This window comes from Thalia democratica, chromosome 2 (assembly GCF_965202585.1).
Source record: "Thalia democratica chromosome 2, ktThaDemo2.hap1.1, whole genome shotgun sequence".
NCBI lineage: Eukaryota > Metazoa > Chordata > Thaliacea > Salpida > Salpidae > Thalia > Thalia democratica.
The window spans coordinates 74,975,889-74,987,983 of NC_139166.1; the positions used below are offsets into that span (position 1 = coordinate 74,975,889).

Genomic DNA, 12,095 nt, shown 5'->3' on the forward strand with positions numbered 1-12,095 from the left:
TATAATGCTTAATGAAATATTTACTGAAATAAAGAATCTTTAAAGTTTTGTAAAAAATATAGATTAATACGAATTCCAAATTTGCTTATATCAACTTTTTAATCATTCAAGATATAACATTTGTTTTAAATAGTAACTAGTGGCTGTTATATTGACAAAGGCATTAAATTTATTATATGTAGAGCTTAATCTAAAAGCTAATAATAAAATATTTATGTTTAATTTTAATAAAAACTTATTATTTACAGAATTGAAGTATTTTAATATTTACTTAAGCTAAAATGTTTCAATCACTAAATTATTTAGTTTAGAAAAGATAATGTTCATGTACGTAAAAATTTATATTTACTTTTTGTAAACAACTTTTCTTTTAACTTCCATCTTAAAAATTTTATAAGACTTTAGAGTTTCAACCTCTTTCATAAGACAAACTATTTAAAAACTTAAAGTATTTAGTTAAACTTATCAAGTATGTATGTTTTCACTAAAATAAAGATTAGTAAATATTTATAAAATTATGCACTTTAATATATACAAGTGCTAAATTTTAATGACTTTATTATATTTTTAAAAGATATATTTAGGTGTTTTAAATTTTCATACAGTTCATACTTGCAAATTAAGTGTAGTTTTAAATTTTGGCTCTTTTAACTTTAAGCAGAATTTGTTACAGCCATCAAACCTCACAATCGAAGCATTCAAGTCATTGATATTTGTTTAGCATTAAGTGAAACTAGAGTTAATTAGTTTAAGTATAGCAGATTTAAAAACAGCCATCATTAACTTACATTGTGCATGTTATGCTCGAGTATTTTATACATGTGTTTATAAACACTTAAAGAGTATATTCTTCAAGTGGCCTGGTGGCGCAACGGTAGCGCGTCTGACTCCAGATCAGAAGGTTGCGTGTTCAAATCACGTCCGGGTCATGTATTTTGTTTATATCTTTTTTTTATATAGAGAATTTTAATTTATATGTACAAGCTATTAAAGTTTTCGTCAACTGTTTTTCTTTTTAATATAGAACATATAGACACTATAAATTATTTAGATCTAACAATATGCTATCAAAAGATATGATTAAAGACCTTATAAAAATTGTATAAAGTTAAAAACACAAAAAAAAATAACTTGTTTAATCTTAGATTTTTTTTTTTAAACTATTTGTTCATTAAAAAAGTGGCAAGTTTCTACAATCATTTCATAAGTTTAATTAGTACCACAAATCTCACTTTCGTTTATAAGTTGTGGAAAAACAAGTAAAATTATTAAAACTAATAAATAAATACTTATATTCATTTATAGTTTGTTGACTGCAAACTTCAAACAGCTAATCTGTTATAAAAGTTTAAACTTTTATAAAATGTCTATTCATTTAGTTTCTATTTATTAAAAACTGAATATGACTTATTATATTTAAAACTTAATCTTACCATGGTTCTAATTTACAAGATGTCAACTGTTATTTAAATAAATTTAAATATAATAATTAAAACAGAAAGCTTAGTGTATTTTTTATATTAAAAATTATTTTTTTAATATTCAAATTGTTAGACGAGGTATGTAAGATTTTTTAATATTTCTATTAGTATTAGCCAATAATAATATATATGATATGCTTGGTGCTAGACTAGATACATTAGTTTTTTAAATTTTCAAAGTATTTCTTAAGACTTAACTTATTAAATTTTGTAGTTTTATAAATAAACAAGTTAACAATCCTATTAAACAAAAGAGCTTAACATTTTTTTTTTAACTTGTAAAAACAAAATTGAAACGGTTGTCATTATAAATAAACGTTATCATAAAGTGCTTACCAAAAAGTAGAGGCAATAAATAAGTTTATAAACGCTACATACTGTTTTTATGTACCAGCAATGTTTGTACAGTGGTAGAATTCTTGCCTGACATGCGGGAGGCCCTGGTTAGATTCCCGGACAATGCTATTTCCCTATTGTTTTTAAATTTAAGTAGTATATAAGCAAGTTTTATTTAATTAATTTACAACAAAGCTTTTAACTTGTCAAATTAATTATTTGTTAGTAATGATTGGCTGCTTAAGTAGTAACGGGATCAAAGTCTGACAGATTTATAAAATTTTGTTTTAATGGTAGTATGTTGTAGTATTTTAAAACTATTTTGTACAATTTATATCATTTAATAATTTGTTGAGATTATACTTTGAATTAATATTTTTAGTGTCGTGTAAAGTATTTATTTTGGTTAGTGAATTGGCTAAGTGCCATCTATAAACAAAAGTAGTTAAATGTGCTAATTATAAACAAATAGTTCAGAATTAGACTTGGACTTACATTTTACGTTTATAGACTCAATATTCACATTGCAATCAGTTGTCTCCGTAGCGCAATGGATAGCCTGCTGGACCTCTGATCCCAAAGTTCCGGCGGAGATGCATTTTTTACTTATTAAATATTACAAATAGTTTTATTTATTGCTTAACTTCTACCTATATTTTCTACTTAAGACAAAAATCTTAATTTTACAATTACGTAAAAAAAATAGTAGAGAAACCAATTCGAATTGGACACTATAAAAAAGCAAATTATTTATTATTAGCTTTAAAAATTACTAGTTTCACTGTAGTAAACGGATTATTAAAAAACAAAGCTTTTTCAGATAGAACTAAGTAGTTCGATAAAACGTTTAGCGGTATAATTTCTAAATACCCTAATAAATATTATGAAGTAAAAACTATTCTGTTATAAAATTATTATAGCTTACTAATAAAATTGTTTCTAGAACTTTTACCTATTTCTAAACTACAATAAATAGATTAGATAAGACAGACTTCTTTCCACAGGGCAGTTTTCGTCTGTACGAATCATAAATATAAATATATACATTTCAAAGAAAAAGTCAATATCAATAGAAGTTTTCAGTGACAAAGCATTTTTTCGTAAGTTTTTGTTTTAACAGTTTACTTAGTTTCCATGTGTTAAATACATTTTATATTTAGGTAATTTTAGAGTAAATGTTTTAAAACCGGTTACTACAGCTAAGTATTAGTAAACGTTATACATGAAGTTGATTTTCATTAAAAAGCAGAAAGTTTCTCAACTTGTTTTGATTAATAGTAATAAAAAATAAGTTGGTATAGTTCAAATATAACTATAGGAGCTAAATATTTGTAAAAAAGCTTTAAAACTTATTGTTGTAATAGAAATAGAATAAAAAAATTTCACTAAAACACTTCGAATAGTTACTTTCTTGAGAAGTTTGATCGCACAACTTACTTTAATTATAAAAACTTTAAACTGAAATAACGACGAATTTACAACTTTAGTAAAATAAAACAAGTTGAGATATTTGATAGGTTTTGCAAAGAAGATTATACCTTAATAATATATTAAACAAATGGATGTTTTGTTTTTGTTTAGCTTGAAAAGTTGTTTTTATATAATCTCATGCTAAATTGAAGTATTAATATTGCGATACATGCGAAAATCCTCAAAATATACATAAAAAGCTCAAATAGATACTTCCCTGTTTTTATTTCAGTGCGATGTGGGTCTACAAAAGCTAAAGAAATTTGCTTTTAAGAATGTTAGTTTAACTTTTTTTTAAGTTTTTATAATAAAAATAAGTTGTAAATTTTTAAATTTCTTTTTTTAATTCCACCAAAACGCTAAGTTTTAGGCGGAGGTTTAAACAGAATTTCAATCTTGAAAATAGCTACTTAATGTTTTTTAAATATTTAAAATAAAGTGATTTGAAAGTTTAGTAGTCATTCTAGCGTGGTAAACTTTAAATTAATACTATTTTAGCTCATCTAAAATTTCTAAATTTATAGCTTCTAAAACACTTTATTAAAAACCCTCTTTATAAACATTCATTTTATGTCAGATTATAAGCAAAATACTACTACTATTTTACTTTTTTTCAGTTGAACCATATTTCTTATGTTTAAAACTTATCTCTACTAGCTTTGATTTTTTTTGAATAGTTTCCAAAACAGTACAATATCTTTAGATTAACTATTACAATTTTACATGACTGTGGAATATAAACTGTTTACCACAAAATGATAATTTATTATATGAGAAAAACATGTAATTTTATTAAATTTAAAACTAATGCTTTCAACTGATTATGTTAGTTGTTTTAACGTTTATAAGATCAAAGTTTTTAAAAATTGCTAAACTAAAGTGGATAATTTTCATGTTAAATATTTTGTGTTTAATTATTATTTTTATTTTTTTAGACTCTTTTAATTACGTTTTACAGCAAATTGTTAAAGTTACTACGTGTGAATTCGTTTAAAATATTATTCTGTTCATTCTCGATTAAAACTGTAATAACTGCACAAAAAAAATTACTACGACTTTGAACTAAACACTTTAAAGATATCACTTAAAGTACATACTTACTTTAGAAAGATAAGCGACTGATGATAATTGTGACGTACTTAAGTACATACGTGTAGTTATAAATACTACACATTCATCAATTTCAACAAGCGCCCGGCTAGCTCAGTCGGTAGAGCGTTGGACTCTTAATCCAACGGTCGTGGGTTCGAGCCCCACGTTGGGCGTGGTTACTCTTTATTTTTGTTTTTCATCTATTAAAGGTTTTTTTGTTGATAGCTATTTACATTATTTTAATAAACTATAATTAGATTAGTTTGTTCAAATATTTAAAATCATAGTTTTGGTAAATTTTCTAAACCTTTTTTTTTCAATTTGTGTTATACAAACAAAATATTCTTTTTATTTTTCACAAAGTAAAAGCTCATTGACATTTAATTGGTCAAACTTCTGCTAACTTTTTTATTATTAAAAACTTCAATTTAACACATTTTTTTTTATAATTTATAGTACGAAAATCCTTTGTAAACTAAAATAAATAGGTTTCTTTTTTGCTTTCTTAAGACTAGACTGCTTAAAACAATTTCGAATGTCCTATTCTAAAATGATATTTATAAGTGAAAACCAAAAACAAAAAATTCGACGCTTGTGTTGGAGGACAATGAGTTGAGTTTATAATGGTTTTATGAAAACAAGCCATGCGTTAAAGGAATGATTGATTTTTAAGAATGCTTAAATCAAGATAATTATGCTTCTTATTTAGATAATTGAAAAATTTACATTAACTGCCACTAAATCTAGTAAGTTATTTAATATATTACATTATTAAAAAGCAAATCGATATTTTAATTATATAAATAACAAAAAATGATAGCTGCAAATAAACTACTTAAAGTTTAATTCTATTAAAAGAACTTAACCGATAGGAAGTTTCGTAAAGTATGATGTTAATCATGCATCAACTTAAGTACAGATTTCAAAGTCAAGAACAATATTTTACGACGTTTAGTAAAAATGCTTAATTATATATCCTGGTCGTAAATAATTCTGTTAGTAAACATAAAATTTATTTAAAATACGTTTTTTTAGTTATATATATAGCAGAAGCTAAGTAACATTCTAAATAAAATAAAACAACTATACGTAAAATAAGTTTGCACTTTGTAAGAATGGTCAATAAATTATAAGAAAAAAAAATTAAGTTAAACTAAAATTTTAAGCAATATTACGTCATTAAATTACCTAGTCAAAGTTAGAAACGTCTAAGATGCAAAATGCAGGTATATATAATTGTATATTTATTAGTTATTCTTGGGGTGGCTGAAGGTGGAAGAGATTTTACATAATGTAACAGAATAGAACTAGGATAGTACGAAAATGGTCGTTTTATTAACATGATGTATTAACAAAATGGTCAATTAGATATCAAGGTTTAAAATATCTTAAATGAAGAAAGTTTAAAAAAAAAAAACTTTAATTTAGTTTCTGCGCGAAAAAAAATTCATGTACCCTAAAACAAGTTTCATGCACCCCAAAAATCTCATGCACCCTAAAATAAATTTCATGTACACTAGTGTGCACCAGTGTACACCGTGCCGACCACTGGTCTAAACAGTCTTATAACACATTTCAATAAATGTGGAATTTTTTTTTGTAGCTAGTTTAGATCTTTGATCATTACTTTTCAAGGAAGTTAAAAGTTTATAAAATATTTGTAAAACCTTTATTGAAAAAAAACTGTTATTTTTAAATGACTTTATTGTGTTTAAAAAAGGGTTTTCTTTAAAATTTTGATATTATCAAACAACTTTGCATAGCTAATAAATTACATTAATATTACCCTGTTGTGATCAAATTCTAAATGTTCAAGCTCTAACTGCTTAGATGTGTGTTATAAATTATCATTTTTTAACTTATTGTGTAAGATATTGAATAATATAAAGCATTATTTTTTATAAGCATATCAAATAGGTTGAATAAACTACAGTAGTATATTAAAATATGCATACAGTTTTCATATTGTACTCAAAAATACATGAGTTTATATTTTTGATATTTATTATTTTATTTTGAATTGTTGGTTATTAATAGTTACATTAGTGTAAGCAAAATAAAATAAAATTACTCACATGAAATATTTATTGATAAAGTTTGTGCTTCTCAAACTTTTTTTTTATACTGTTGGTATTTTAATACTTGAAAAAATTAGTATAAAATAACATACTTAACATATACGTTCACAAAAACGTTTAAATTAAAGTTGTGCTATAAAAGTATTTTTTAAATCTTAAACTTGTATAAATTAAAAGCTACAATTTAAATTTATTACCATTTTTTTCACATGTGGTAGTTTGTATAAATACTTATATGTTTATCATTGACAAAAACAGTAAAAATTTTAAAAATGTTTACAATCTTATTTGAAATGTATGTATTGTCATAAGTAAAGTTAACTTAATTTTAACTTAATATGTTAATGAGATAGAAACAAAACAGAAAAAATATTCTTAATGAATTAAATGTAATCAACAAAAATGTAATCAACAAAAAAGAAAACTTAATCTCACAGTACTGAAACTTAAACATTTAGTTTTAAATATACTTATGGGTTTTCAAAATTTTGTGTAGAGTACTAGTAAAGTAAATATATAAATATCAATTGTCGATGTTTTTGTTCATTTCAGTTATAATTGAAATTACTGCTATTAACTTTAAAAAATTGTTTTCTAGATAAGGACAAAGGGAGCTAGAAGCAATTAAGCTAAAAAAATATCTTTGGATAGTATATGAATACTCAAATATGAACTAAAAAACTATTTTTTTATAAAATTCAAAAACTTTATCTAAATTTTAAGGTATAGTCATTTTTCTCAAAGGTTTCTGATAATAACGTAAGGGCCAAAATTTTTTAATGCTACTTAAAAATTAACCAGGAATCTATCTTTTTCTTCATTTTAAAGCTACTTTCCTCAAATGTATAGAAAATTGTTCTTGTAATATGAGGAAATTTACTATTGAAAATGTTATAAAAACATTAAATAATTAAAGCTTTATAAAAAAAAGAAGAAAAAATAAACAGTTGTTGTTTTATCGTTTAAGAATAATTATATTTTTACTCAAAGTTTCTGATCTCTCTCTGGTAGAATTGTTAATAATTAAATTAAGACTATAGTCACAAAAATTGAGAAAATTGCTTAAAAGCTACTGGAGATGATATATTTTTAATAAAGCCTTTTTTTGCATTTTTCATTGGACCTTTCATAAAGATCCTATTGAACTCTTTGACTTTGTTACATTCTCTACATCTCGAAAATAATTTTCATTATAAGAAACAGTAAAAAGCAGCTGTTAGGTAATTTAAATATCTTTGAAATAAAATTAAGATGCAAAAAAATGTGATTAACCTCCACTCACCGCCCTATGCCCTTTAAAGGAATTTTGAACAGTTTTTTGAATATCCTGATTTTTTTAGTTATAATATGATTGTTTTGTTGCTTTAATTTAGGTTTGTAAAACAAATGTAAACATTTGACTTAAGTTTTTATTTAAATTTTCTTAAAATCTACTATGATTTTATCTAAGTAAACAGTTTAAGACATAAATTTAAAATAAGTTTAGTAAAATAAGTACTCTTCTATAACATAAATAAAACAAATTATATTTTAATTTGTTATGTATTTTGTTTCTAACATGTTTGTTTTAGTTTTCAAACTATATCAGAAGTTTTCAAACTATACCATAATGACAAATTCAATTCTTGAAATTTAAATGTTTCAAGTCATTTGCTATTTTTAAGTCATACACTAATTTGGTACATAGTGTGCTAACTTTGTTGTAACATTTTTGGATTAGACAGCTCTGTCCTACATATGATTCATCAAAAAAAATATTTTAGATTTAACGTTATCAAACTAAAATTCTAGTTCCCTTTTTTATTTTTAAAACATAGTTATAACAAGAGTTAAGTCTTCAGTTTATAAAGTTTTAGTTATTAAAGTATTTTTTTCTTTAGAAGTTAGAACAAGTTTTATCCATTATAAACACAAAAAGCGTTCTAAAAGTTTAGAAAGTGGAAAAATGTTTTACAAATGTGTTGTTTTTTTACAAATTTTTTCATTAGCTTAAAAATAAAGGCTCAAAGTATGAAGTAAAATTCTGTTTCTTTTAGAGTATGAAAATTTCAGACAAGTTTTGAAACACTGTTATTTTTATAAAAAGTTTTCATTCAAATAAAGATGTGCAAATTAAATATTTTCTTTACAACCAGGTTTCGGTGACAAAAAATTGCGGCCTCTTCAAGTAAAATGAAATACTTAACTGCACATAACAATGTTGCTTAACTATAATGTTATTTAAAAACTTACTCATGCATGAAAATTTAAAGAAATAACTAAAATGTTACTTTTCTACAGCTATAAGTCCATCGTCTCTATATAATCCTATTATTAAGTTTGGTAAGATAAGTTTTAGTCCCTGTAAAACGTATAGCCCAATTATTCACATACTTCTGCCCCGTGTTTTTCCCCATTGTAATGTCAAAAAGCTGGTTTTCTTTTTATCTACACTTCTTTTTGGTCATATAATTTTTTTTTGTTGCGTTAAGGATTATCTTTTATCTCTTATTGTTAATTGTGTGGTTTGACTGGAAAAATTTAGAGCATCTTTTAGTAATCTTTCTGTTATCAATGGACAAAAGTCTTATGTGTCAAGTTTCATTAGTTTGTATTTATGCATTTATAGATTTTTGTACCATTTGATTACTTCTTGTGTACATTTTGATTACCACTTTTGTTGGAAGGTATTGATATATAGTGAATTTGTTTCACTTTATTTTTCAGCCTATAAAATACTCAAAATTTTAAACTACATCTAAAAGTAGCTTAGTTATTCAAATAAAATAAGACTTTGAAAATTGTTATAGATCCCCTATGTCTATTACAATAAGAGTGTGATTAATATATTAATGACGAATAATTATTATAGAAATTGAAGTATTAAGATTTACTTTGGTATTTAAACTAATGTTTCTCAGCTATTCAACTGTTATGAAAAAGACTGCATTATAAAAAGTTAGTTTATTTTTTCAAATAAAACTAATTTATATAGCTTCTAAAATTTAAATAGAAAACAATGTTTTGTAATCATAATTTTAAATATGCTTATCAAAAATAAGTTTTTATTTCAACTGACAATATTTGAAGAGCTGTAAATATTTTCGTACAATTTTTATATTTTTAGTCATTTAAAAAATTTTTTTAATTTAACTGTATTTTTTTTAAACAGAGAGGACGCTATTTCAAAAACAACAATTTTCTCCAATTTTCTAACCCTGAAAAATTTTAACATGGAAATGTTAGTTTACATTTTTTAATCATTTATTTATATTCAATATAGTGTTTTATAAATGTAGAAAGTAGATTGCTTGGACTTAAATTTACTGTACATAAAAATTTGTATGAACTGTAGAAGTATATTTAAAAAAAGAGCAATTAAGTAAACAAGTATTACTATAGTAGAAAAATTATAATAATAATTTATATGTATTAATATTTGTATAATAATTTGATAATTCTTTAAAAAAATGCTTGTGATTTTCACAGCTAACATAATATCACTAAAAAATATAAACTAAAATTTCGATGTGAAGTTTTTTTATTGTGCCCAGCTTTAAAATATTTGAGGTTAATTATTTTTCTTTATAATGCTTCATGGAATATTGACTTAAATAAAGAATCTTTAAAATTTTGTCAAAAATACAGATTAATACATATCAACTTGTAAATCATGCTAGACATAATAATTTTTAAATAATAACTAGTGGCTGTTTATATTGACAAAGTTATAAAATTTATTAGATGTAGAGCTTAATCTAAAAGCTAAAAATAAAATAAAAATGTTTAATTAAAAAAAAACGTATTATTTACAGAACTGAAATATTTTAATATTTACTTAAGCTAAAATGTTTGAACCAATAGAATTATTTAGTTTAGCAATAATAATGTGCATGTACGTAAAAAACTATATTTACTTTTGGCAAACAACTTTTCTTTTATTTCCATCCTAAAAGTTTTAGAAGGTTTTAGAGTTTCAACCTCTTTCATAGGATAAATTATTTAAAAAGCTTAAAGTATTTAGTTAAATTTATGAAGTTTAATTTTTTAACTAAAATAAGAATTGTTTAATATATAAAAAAACTTATGCTCATAAATATACAATGACTAATTTTGATAAGTTTTATTATATTTTAATATATTACACTTTAAGTGGTTTAAATTTTCATGCAACAAATTAATAGTCTTCTTGCAAACTAAATACAGTTTAAAGTTTTGGCTTTTTTATCTTAAGCAAAGTTTGTTGCAGCGCCATCAAACCTCACAATCAAAGCATTCAAGTCATTGAAATTATTTTAGCATTAAGTGTAACTAGAGTTATTTAGTTTAAGTATAGCAGATTTAAAAAGAGCCATCATTAACTTACATTGTGCATATTATGCTTGAGTATTTTATACATGTGTATATAACCACGTTAACGGTAATTTTTCCAGCAGGCCTGGTGGCGCAACGGTAGCGCGTCTGACTCCAGATCAGAAGGTTGCGTGTTCAAATCACGTCCGGGTCATTTGTTTTTTAAATGTTTTTTTATATAGAAGTTATGTTATATGTACAAGCTAAGAAAATTTTCGTCAACTGATTTTCTTTTTAATATAGAAAATATAGACACTATAAACTATTTAGGTCTAACAATTAGATCGAACAGTTTTATGTAATCAACAGATATGATTAAAGATCTTATAAAAATTGTATAAAGTTAGAAACACAATAAAAAATGTATACTTATTTAATCTTAAGAAATACTTTTTACACTTTAAGCTATTTATTCATTAAAAAAGTCGCAAGCTTTTACAATCATTTTATAAGTTTAATAAGTACCACAAATCTCACTTTCGTTTATAAGTCGTGAAGAAATATGTAAATTATTAAAACTAATAAATAAATACTTATATTTATTTATAGTTTGTTAACTGCAAACTAGAAAAAGCTAATCTGTTATAAATTTTATTAAGATGTCTATTCACTGAGTTTTTATTTATTAAAAACTGAGTGTGACTTATCATATTTAGAACTTAGTCTTACTATTTTTCTAATTTACAAGATGCAAACTGCTTTTTAAATGAATTTAAATATTTAATATAAATTATACTTGGAATAAAAACAGAAAGCTTAGTGCTTTTTTTTCAATTTTACTATTATTCAAATTGTTAGACTAGGTATTTAATTTTTTTTAAATATTTCTATTAATATAAACCAATTATAAGATATATGATATGATTGGTGCTAGACTAGATACATTAGTTTTTCAAATTTGCAAAGTATTTCATAAGATTAATTTATTAAATTTTAAAGTTTTAAAAATAAACAAATTAACGATCTTATTAAACAAAAAGGCTTAACAAATTTTAATTATTTTAAATTCGTGTTAAAAACTTGTAAAACAAAGTTAAAATGGTTGTCATTATAAACGTTATCACGAAGTACACACCAAAAAGTAGAGGCAATAAATAATTTTATAAGCCCTACATACTAAATCTTGGCATCAGCATTGTTGGTTCAGTGGTAGAATTCTCGCCTGCCACGCGGGAGGCCCGGGTTCGATTCCCGGACAATGCATTTTTGGTTCTTGTTTTTAAATTTAATTAGGATATGAGCAAGTTTCATACAATTAATTTACAACAAAGCTTTCAATTTATAAAATTAATAGTTTGTTAGTAGT

The 12,095-nt window shown here is 23.8% G+C and overlaps 1 protein-coding gene and 4 non-coding genes across 5 annotated transcripts in view; 4 read left to right on the forward strand and 1 right to left on the reverse strand.

Moving 5' to 3' along the window:
* LOC145828944 (putative ankyrin repeat protein RBE_0150) overlaps window positions 1-12,095 on the reverse strand; it is a 47,278-nt gene that overhangs the window by 12,859 nt on the left and 22,324 nt on the right. The gene's annotated exons all lie outside the window — the stretch shown is intronic.
* Window positions 858-929, forward strand: Trnaw-cca (transfer RNA tryptophan (anticodon CCA)). The gene has a single exon. It is a non-coding gene; the product is annotated as a tRNA-Trp (tRNA).
* On the forward strand, window positions 4,480-4,552 carry Trnak-cuu (transfer RNA lysine (anticodon CUU)). The gene has a single exon. It is a non-coding gene; the product is annotated as a tRNA-Lys (tRNA).
* Trnaw-cca (transfer RNA tryptophan (anticodon CCA)) lies at window positions 10,872-10,943 on the forward strand. The gene has a single exon. It is a non-coding gene; the product is annotated as a tRNA-Trp (tRNA).
* On the forward strand, window positions 11,922-11,992 carry Trnag-gcc (transfer RNA glycine (anticodon GCC)). Its single transcript has one exon. It is a non-coding gene; the product is annotated as a tRNA-Gly (tRNA).